We start from the raw sequence: 9,535 nt of genomic DNA, 5'->3' as shown, positions 1-9,535 counted from the left end.
TCTTTGACTTGCACACACACACACAATTTCGATGGCTCTCTTCATGATCTCGCACCCACCCACTTGATCCTCTCTTTGACTCTATCGATAGCTATGACCCCTCCCTCTCTTCTCGTGGATTGCCCGACCCTCTATATATGATATGGATAGGCCTCCATTTCACACACATTCCATGAAAAATTTTGTTTGAGATGTCATCGACACATATTCCCACAAATAATTCACGAAATCAACCCCCCACCCCACCCCCACCCCCCACCACAAAACAAAACACTCATGAATGCGGTTTGTATATCTCACACACACCCATGTAGGTGGGGGACGTGCACGAAGAGAAGAGGTGCATGCACGGCGCACGTGATCCCGTCTCTTTCCCAACCACACCCGTGCGGGTACACGGTGGAGCTCATTTCTGTACGAAAAAGGCAGCCCACGTGGTAATTTGGCACGTGTATTGCTTGTCCACTTGGTGGAGGGAGGATCGTACACCACGGGTGAACAAACAAATTGCGACTTGACGCGTTATGTTAAATTAAAAAAAGAGGCAAACCATGTGGGGCCTACCTTAGAGGCAAGGCTCTATACACTGGAGTACTTTTGATGTGTCCCATCAACTCGCAGAACAAGGAGAAGCTTGCTTAGTACACCGTCTCCCCCGCCCACGGGCGCGGTGGCTCGCAGGATGAGGTGAAGCTTGCTCCTCCCTCGCCCATGCGCGCGGTGGCTCGCAGGACGAGGAGAAAAATTTACTACTCCCTCCATTTACTCCTCGTCCCTACAACCTTGGTTATAGAGATTATATCATATTGTTTGGAATATATATGTCCTTTAGTAGATTTCAATATGAACTACTAGTACATACTCCAAACACTGATGTATATAGACGTATTTTAGAGTGTACATTCACTCATTTTGCTCCGTATGTAGTAGCACTCTCCCTCGCCCCTCGACCCTCACCCACGTGGTGGACGTGCAGCAATTCATTCGGTCTCATTTAGCCAGAACGATATATTGTACTGCACTACCATTATTGCTCGACTTCCCGAAGAGGCGAAGAGCCAATCGCAAGGTTAATATTTTGGAGATGCCCAGCGCAAGGTTATAGGAGAACGAGTAGTAGGTGCCGCGTCATTTATAAATAATTTTTTTCTTCAGTGGCACGTACGCAATATGATAGGTTCATATGGAGAGAAAAGGAAACCGCTCCACTATATACATAGACAGGACGGACCAGCCTACACGGTTGCTTGCTGGGGTTGCTCTCTTCACACTCTCTCGCACAAGACGACTGTGGCCACATCTCTAACATCCTGGTGGATCACGTCCGCTTGGGGAAGGGGTGGATGCTTATTCTAGATGCGGTGGCTGTTGCCGACGGTGAAAACCCACTGTTGGCACGTCCCGATCAAGGGTCCCCGCCGTTCTCTCTCACAAAGCCGGTGAGGTTGCCTTCGTCCCTTGCTCACTGTCGCGTCGTGGGCAGTTGCCGCCTCCCGCCGCCCTCCTCAAGGTTGAGCTACGTCCCTCAGGTACAACTCCCTTTACAGCCGGCTTGCACCACTGCTCCAGCTGCCCACATCACTCCCTGTGAATATTTCTCTACTTCTTTGCCCCGCAATACCTGATACCTCTACTGGCTTCTACGTACTGTATTTGTGATGAGTTTATGTCTCATCAACTAGTCCTAGTAATCTTATTCTAATCACGCTTCTTCAATTTCTTTGCCACAGGGATGCTCATCTTGATTTTGGTGAAACTGCAAAAAATGATGCGATGGTCAGAAGGTTGCAAACTTCATTTATTAGGAAGCTCGAACGTTGCCAGCAAATTGAAGCCTAGTCAGGGTTCACGATTCAAGGGCTAGGGACTGCATGGATCGTTTTTTTATTTAGCTGCCTCTGTTCCAAAATAAGTGTCAACTTTAGTTGTAGTACAACTTTGTACTAAACTTTGCACAAAGTTGAGACACTTATTTTGGAACAGAGGGAGTACATATTTGCTATGATCTGTTAATCATTGAGATGCAATAGCATGCATGTTAGTCTCCTTTGTATTTGATGAAATGTTGCAACGGGCAACCTTGGACGCAAGATACATGTAACAGGAGCTGGAAGCTTCATAGCATTGTACAAATTTATCTCGCTGATAAATTACAGTACGTACTAGTACTATACTAGTACTTCCTCCGTTCCTAAATATAAGTCTTTGTGGAGATTTCACCATTAACCACATGCAGATGTATATAGATGCATTTTAAGTGTAGATTCATTCATTTTGTTCCGTATGTAGTTCACCTAGTGGAATCTCTACAAAGACTTATCTACTAGTAATAGCTAGCCCCCACTACTAGGAATTCTCTATCCTCTCCTTGAGCCACATCATCAAAATTGACATAGCCGTTAGATGAATTAAATCAGTCATAATAGCCGTCTGATCTAGACGTTGAGAGGCTCCGCACTAAGCCACATGCAAGCATGCAGAAATACCGTGGCACATGCATGTGAGTGGGTTTTAAATCACATCAACATGTCTGCATGCAAGCATGCACCAGTAGCATGCATGTAAGTGAGCTTTTAACTCCCATTAACATGTCAAAAAGAAAAATATAATCCCATTATGCAGTAGGAGTTGGTTGATCTTTTTTCCTTACGTGGGATGATCTAAATGATGAAGGGAGTTTATTTAGTTTCGCTACCACATTTGTCATGCGGTTATAGATTTTTCTTAGTTCTATGAAATCGATAATTTTGCGCAGAGAGATATACCGCTGTTCCGCGGCAATGAGCGGGGACTCATCTAGTAATATTTAGAAACGGAGGGAGTACTATGTAAAGAGTTAGGTGTCGCACGGTGATAGTGTGAGGTGGGCCATGTAACCACTGAGCCTGTGTGTTTTCACTGCTCTTGCACTCCTCCGCTGTAAGAATGGAGAAAATTGTAATCTACTACCTCCATTCACCGAAAGCGTGGGACATCCAGCAGTCATACCACCTCAGTAATAAAGACCAATGAGCCGTCAAATCACATAGACCCAGCAGTAAGTTGGACGGACGAAGCAACCATCACTCTTGCGCCAGTGAGAGGTTGCGTTCGCTCTGCCCGGGCATGAATGCGGCATCGATTCTTTGGAGCGGCGCTGCGTTTTGAGCGGGAAGCGCGCGCGGGCGATGGAGGGGCTTTGGGTGGGCCAGGCTAGTCAGGAGCGGGTGTGGCAGCTATCCACATGTCCCTACCGGACACGCCCGGAAACGAGAGGAAGCACCGACTCTCGCAGCTAAAATCGTACACTACACACCATATCTCTGTAGGAGTAGGTCAATCGGTCACACTCTCTAACACACACATGTTGTTAAACACATACATGCACACGCACGCACCTTGGTCCCGTTGCACCTTCTAACGTGACTTATTACACCTAGACGGAGGGAGTAGTAAGTATACGAGATACGGTGGCACACCGACTTAAGTCGAATACAAGTGCCCAAAATTTGTGTGCAAGTTGTAATAAGGATTCACTTAAAATAGTACGTGAGCGAACAGAGGGATCAATTGGACAGTGTTCCCGAGCAGTAGCGAGATGTGTGAGGTAGTAAGATACACCGCTGGCGCTTTTAATTTTTCTTATTAATTTGTTTGTTTCACCCTCTGACTGGTGGGACCCAACGTACTACGTGGAGAGAGGTAAGGTGACTAAGGCTGCATTACTTCTGCACCACTGTGGATAGTCTTACCACCAAAGCCACATGACACGATTATGATTGAAATCCTAATGACTCCCACACACACAAAAAAACATGGCATCACTACAGGAATCTGCTACTTTGCCATCTACCACGGCGGACGGTAAAGGCATGGATGGCGGACGGCAAAGGTCTTTGCCGTCGGCCGCGGACGGCAAAAGTGGACAGCAATGAAAGGACATAAGTTTCATCGTACATACATATATAGTTCCATCCACTCATACATAGCAAGTTGCACATACACATAAGTTGCAACCAGTAGGACGTTGCACATACATATTACAATGCAAAGTTTCATCAAGATAGCAAGTTCCATTGTAGCATACACATAAGTTGCAACCATTAGAAAAATACTAGAAGAGAATGAAATAAAAAACAAGCACTCCATAGCAAGCTAGCTTCCGAGAAGTGAATGAAATCTGCAAAATGGCAAATAAGAAAGTTAGGAAAAGGTGACTAGAAGAAGAAGACTAGAAGAAGAAGCATGCCATCGTTTGTGAGGTAACTTAGGTGAAATGGATCGTTTATGAGCTAACTTAGGTAAAATGCATCATTTTAGAGCTAATGTAGGTAAAATGGATCGTTTATGAGCTAACTAAGCTAATTATGCCGTTTTTTTTACATAAGTAAGGTAAGTACATGTCATTATTGAGCAAACCTAGTTAACTAAGCATATTATAACTAACTTAGGTCATTTTGGTGGAAACAAAGCTAAGTAAAGATCGTTTTAGAGTTAACTTAGGTAAGATGGCTGGTTTTGGAGGTCGGTAAGCTTATTAAGTCATTTTGCGGGAAAAGAAGCTAACTCTAGCTAGGTCATTAAGGTAAGCATATTGGATGAAATAAAGCTAAGTCTAGGTCTTTATGCATTTGTTAAGCAAAAAACTAGAGAAACTTACCTTGATCATGGAGGTGTGGGAGCGGGCTGGCTCATGCCAGTAGCTGGAGAAGGATCGTGTGATGCTTGTGTGGAGTTACGCTGCACCAAATATCATTTCCAATGTTTCGTTATCATGATGACACTCAAATGTTAAGACTAGCAAGTAACATCCATTCAAATTAAACTCACCCTGGTCTCAGGAGCAATCTCTGGATCAATGGCTATGGAGCCATGGGACCTCATCACCTGCTCTGGATTGCTCGGGTTAAACTCCTCCCCTTTCCTCGCCTTCCCCTTGACTTGCTTGTAAGAGGCAGTGTGGGCCATGGCATACAGGTCGTACCCCTCTGGCACCTTATCCGTCTTATTGTAGCATGCCTGAAAGAGAGAAACAAAGTAAATTAGTAATTAAAGGGCTCAAGCTAGCATGATGAATGAATTGCATTAATCATGAAGCAAACCACATTACCCAATTCCGCCCGAACTGATATAAGCTGGAGCTACCTTGATGGTGTGGCACACCTTCAATTTGGGCACGTTTGTCCTTGGCCTCAGTCGGCTCCCCTTCCATCTTTCAACACCTGCCATGACAAAGAGTAAATGAAATTAGTACAACATAAAAAAATACCGACATGAATAATAATATGTATATCACTTAAGTGTATCATCATCAAGTACAACATAAAAAATTGAATACCTGATACTACTAATAATCTTGATCAGTATAATCAATAAATGAATAATCATCATCATCACTATAATCAATGACGAGCTCATAGGGTTCAGTGGCATCAACATGTGGAAGGCCACCTTTACGTAATCGGTCAAGCATTGAGAGGTCTTCCGCAGCAGTAACCTCTTCTTGTTCCGGCTCTTCTTGTTCCTCCTTTGGGGTGATGTGGGATTCACTGTCGCTGTCTACTTCAATGTTTTGGGGTGAAGTATACCGGTTCTTGAAACGCTTTTTGGAAAGACGTGTCTCTTGGAAGAATTCTCCTTCATATGTGTCTGGGTTAATGTGAGGTTCATAATCCTCTTCCTTTGGGGGAGATAGTCTAGCACGTGGCGGCACTTCATAAACGACATCCCAACCTTTCAGATTTGGATTAGTTTGGCAGGCCTAGGGTAGATAGAATACTTGGGTCGCCTGTTGAGCCATAATATAGACACATATATAGCTAGCTATCAAGTTTCATCGGCACGAACACCAGAACAGAGCAAATAATTAATGGGGGAGGAGGACATGTCATTTGTGCTCACCCACGAACGAAGGGGCAGAGCTCGTCAAACGTACGGCGAGGTCGTCGAACACCAAACCTCGCAGCGGTGAAACAACTGCACATTTAAATCAACCCGATCAACACAATTATCTATGATGTTTTTCATAACAAAATCGGATAATATATGACCTAACTAATAATTCACAAATATAAGACCCTGTCGGCCTCGGGGGGTCGGGTGTCGGGGTGTCTGGGTGTCGTGTCGGGGTCGGGGTGTGGTGTCGGGGTCAGGGGTCAGGTGGTCGGGGTGTCGGGGTCGGGGTGTCGGGGGTCAGGGGGTCGGGGTATTTCCTTCTATCCTTCTTCTTCTTTCTTTCTCTTCTTCTTCTTCTTTCCTTTCTTCTTCTTCTTCTTCTTCCATCTTCTTTCTACTTTTTTACTTCTTTTTGTTTCTTCTTTTCTTCTTCTTCTACTTCTTCTACTTCTTTTCTTCTTCCTCTTTTTTCATCTTTCTACTACTTCTACTTCTTCTAATTCTTTTCTAACACTAACACTAACACAATCTAGCACTAACAATTAAACAGCAAAAAATGAAAAAACAGAAAAATAAAATTGTTCCCTCACCGGAGCAATGGGACGGTCGGCGGGGCGGCGCCGGGCGGCGGGGGCGGCGCCGGGCGGCAGGTGCATCGCCAGACGGCGGGTGGGGTGGTGGGGGCGGAGGGGTGGTGGGGGCGGGGGTGGTGGGGCGGAGGGGTGGTAGGGGGCGGGGGCGGCGCCGGGCGGCGGGGGGCGGGGCGGCGCAGGGTGGCGGGGGGCGGGGGCGGCGCCGGGCGGCGGGGGGCGGGGCCGGGGCGACGGGACATCGCCGGGCGGCGGGTGGCGGGGCGACGGGGCGTCGGCGGGTGGGGTGGGGGCGGAGGGGTGGTGGGGGTGGCGCCGGGCGGCAGGGGCGGCGGTGGATCTAGGGCGGGCCGTCGGGGAGGAGAGAGGAAGAGGAGAGTAACGGGCGGGGGGGTGTGGACGTCCGTTAGTTAAAGAAGCTCTTTGCCGTCCGCCATTCTTTGTCGTCCGCCGTAGTCTCTCTTTGCTGTCTGCTAGCTGACGGCAAAGAGGTGGGGGTGTTATGTTTTTTTAAACGGGCGGGTGGGTGGGGGCCACCTTCCTCTTTGCCGTCAGCTGGCTGACGGCAAATAATCTTTGCCGTCAGCTGGCGGACGGCAACGAAATGGCTCATGGCAAAGAGCTTCTTTGCCGTCCGCCTTCTCTTTGCCGTCGGCTTTTCGGTAGCTGATGGCAAAGAGCTTCTTTGCCGTCCGCTAGCCGACGGCAAAGATCAGGCAGATGGCAAAGTAGCTGATTCTAGTAGTGCATGCCTGTCACATGAATGCAGGAATGTATAAAAGGTTATTTTCCTCTCGTTGAACATAACGGGAGCGTTCTGTAGCTGGTTAGCCTGTTCGCTCATCAAACTTGAGGTCTCGGGTTCGATAACTACACTTGAGCATAATTTTTGCCAGGAGGATTCTTTGACTAGTCAAAATGTTTTCTAGGGTTTGCACGCTTCACACTCTCTCTCTAGTATATATATATACATGCTAGAGCCTCAGCGCTTGTAGTTGCTCTCTTCACACTCTCTCGCCCTCTCCCGCTGGAGCCTCAACGCTTGTAGTTTCTCTCTTCACAATCTCTTGCCCTCTCCAGATCTAAACAAGACTTCGTTGGCCTCTCTCTCCCCTCACTGCTGCTCAAAGAGCCGGCAGGATCTGTCTGCCGGGAAGGGAAGGAGGCTTAACGCTGTCGCCGTCGGCGAGGGAGGGAATCCACTACCGGCGCTGCTGTTCACTTTCCACCCAGTGGTGGCGCGGGAGGGCCTCCGACCCCTTCTTCTTCACCGGCGTCCCGTCGCCCACTGAACCATGCCCCAAGAACCTTAAGGTATATTTTACTTACTCCACATGCATTGCTCTAGCTGCATGTATACCATGAATCTAGGACGTGGTTCAAAGAGGAAAATTGTGGGGGAAAGTAGTGGGAAAAGTTGTATATAGCATGAATCTAGGACGTGGTTCAAAGAGGAAATGAAGGGGGAAAGTTGTATAGCATGAATCTAGGACGTGATTCAAAGAGGAAAGGAATGGTGGAAAGTAGTGGGGAAAGTTGTATCCCATAAATCTAGGACGTGGTTCAAAGAGGAAAGGAAGGGGCAAAAGTACTAGTTCAAAAAGGAAAGGAAGGGACAAGGCTATAGATTTTGAGCAGGACTAGATTTGCTGCGCTCACATAGGGAAAGGTGTCTAAAGATAACAAAACTGGGACCAACACAAATATGCTCCTTGGTTGTTTGTTCTTTGTTGCAACAGACTGTGCATGACCACAGTACATCGGTAGATGCACATGGTGCTGGTGCGTCCACTGTCCCGTGCAACTCATTAGCTGTTGTTAATCTATGGCCCTGTTTGGTTAAAAACTCCCTAGTCCCTACCTGCTTGGTTCCAGGGACTAAACATGGACTAGAGGTTATTAAATGACATGATAAAAGACCATGTTACCCCTAGTAATGAACTAATAGAAACAAGGTGCGATGCGTGGCAGGGGCAACTGTTGGAAAAAGTCCCAAAAAGACTCCCTCGGGGTCTTCTTTCTTTAGTCCCAAATGCCCACTTTTAGTCCCGAAAAGTCCCTCCTGTTTGGTTTAGATGTGACTGACACGGAGTTTTTTTAGTCCCTACACCAAAATGTCCCTGTAAACAAACACCCTCTAATAATGCCGCTGGAAAATTGATGCAATGCCACAGTTAAAAGCAAATTACATGTTTAACGAATTTTATTGTTAATATAATCGCTATGTTAATATTAATCAATGCCACCGTTTGAGAAATGCTACTGTCTTGCTTTCTTTCCCATTTAGATAAGGTAGATGCTTCTTTTTGTTGGCTTCTGTGTCATCCACCGTTATTGACCACTAATTGTTTCCTTTGCACCTCTGTGTAAACAGGGTTATCTACTTCACCTCGTTGCCATTGTGACCTTTTGTTGCCCTGCACAAAACACTTTTGTTTTAAGAGTGTTTTGTGCAGTTCAACCAAAATGTCACACCGACAATGTTGCTTGATTTCTTGATCTTAGTGGAACTGCACAAGAGGAGATCTTACTTCCTATCCGTTAAGGCGAATTTGGTTCAGATCTTCTTCTTGTGAGTTGTTTGAATTCCGCATCATGAGAGGTCAGTACTAGCCTTCTTTCACATGATTCTGCAGTGTGCTTTCATATGTTGTGCTACTTGTACGATAATGTTGCTTGATTTTAGTGAACTGCACAAATGGAGACAAGACTTCCAATCTGTATGTGCACCGTAATATCCCATTGAGGTAAGATAAGGATATTTCACAACTGTTGGCCTGTATTTTGCCACTTTCATCAGAAAATTAAGTTTAGTACTATACTTGTGCTCCCTAATTGACATGCCAAATCTTACATTGAAGGCGAAGCTTGTCTGTTGAACCAAGTGATGAAGGGGAAGAACAAGCGGAAGAAAAACAAAAATCAACTCCCGGTGCTGTAATGAAGCACTGGAACTGTGATGACACAAGTAATGATATAGTTTTGCATCTTAATTTATTGCTATGGCTGGAACGAGCAATTGTTTTGCCACTGATTTGATGCCATACGTAATTATCTCTACTTGTGCAAAC

The sequence above is a fragment of the Triticum aestivum genome, chromosome 3B (assembly GCF_018294505.1).
Source record: "Triticum aestivum cultivar Chinese Spring chromosome 3B, IWGSC CS RefSeq v2.1, whole genome shotgun sequence".
Classification (NCBI taxonomy): domain Eukaryota; kingdom Viridiplantae; phylum Streptophyta; class Magnoliopsida; order Poales; family Poaceae; genus Triticum; species Triticum aestivum.
Note: the sequence above shows the minus strand (reverse complement) of the source record.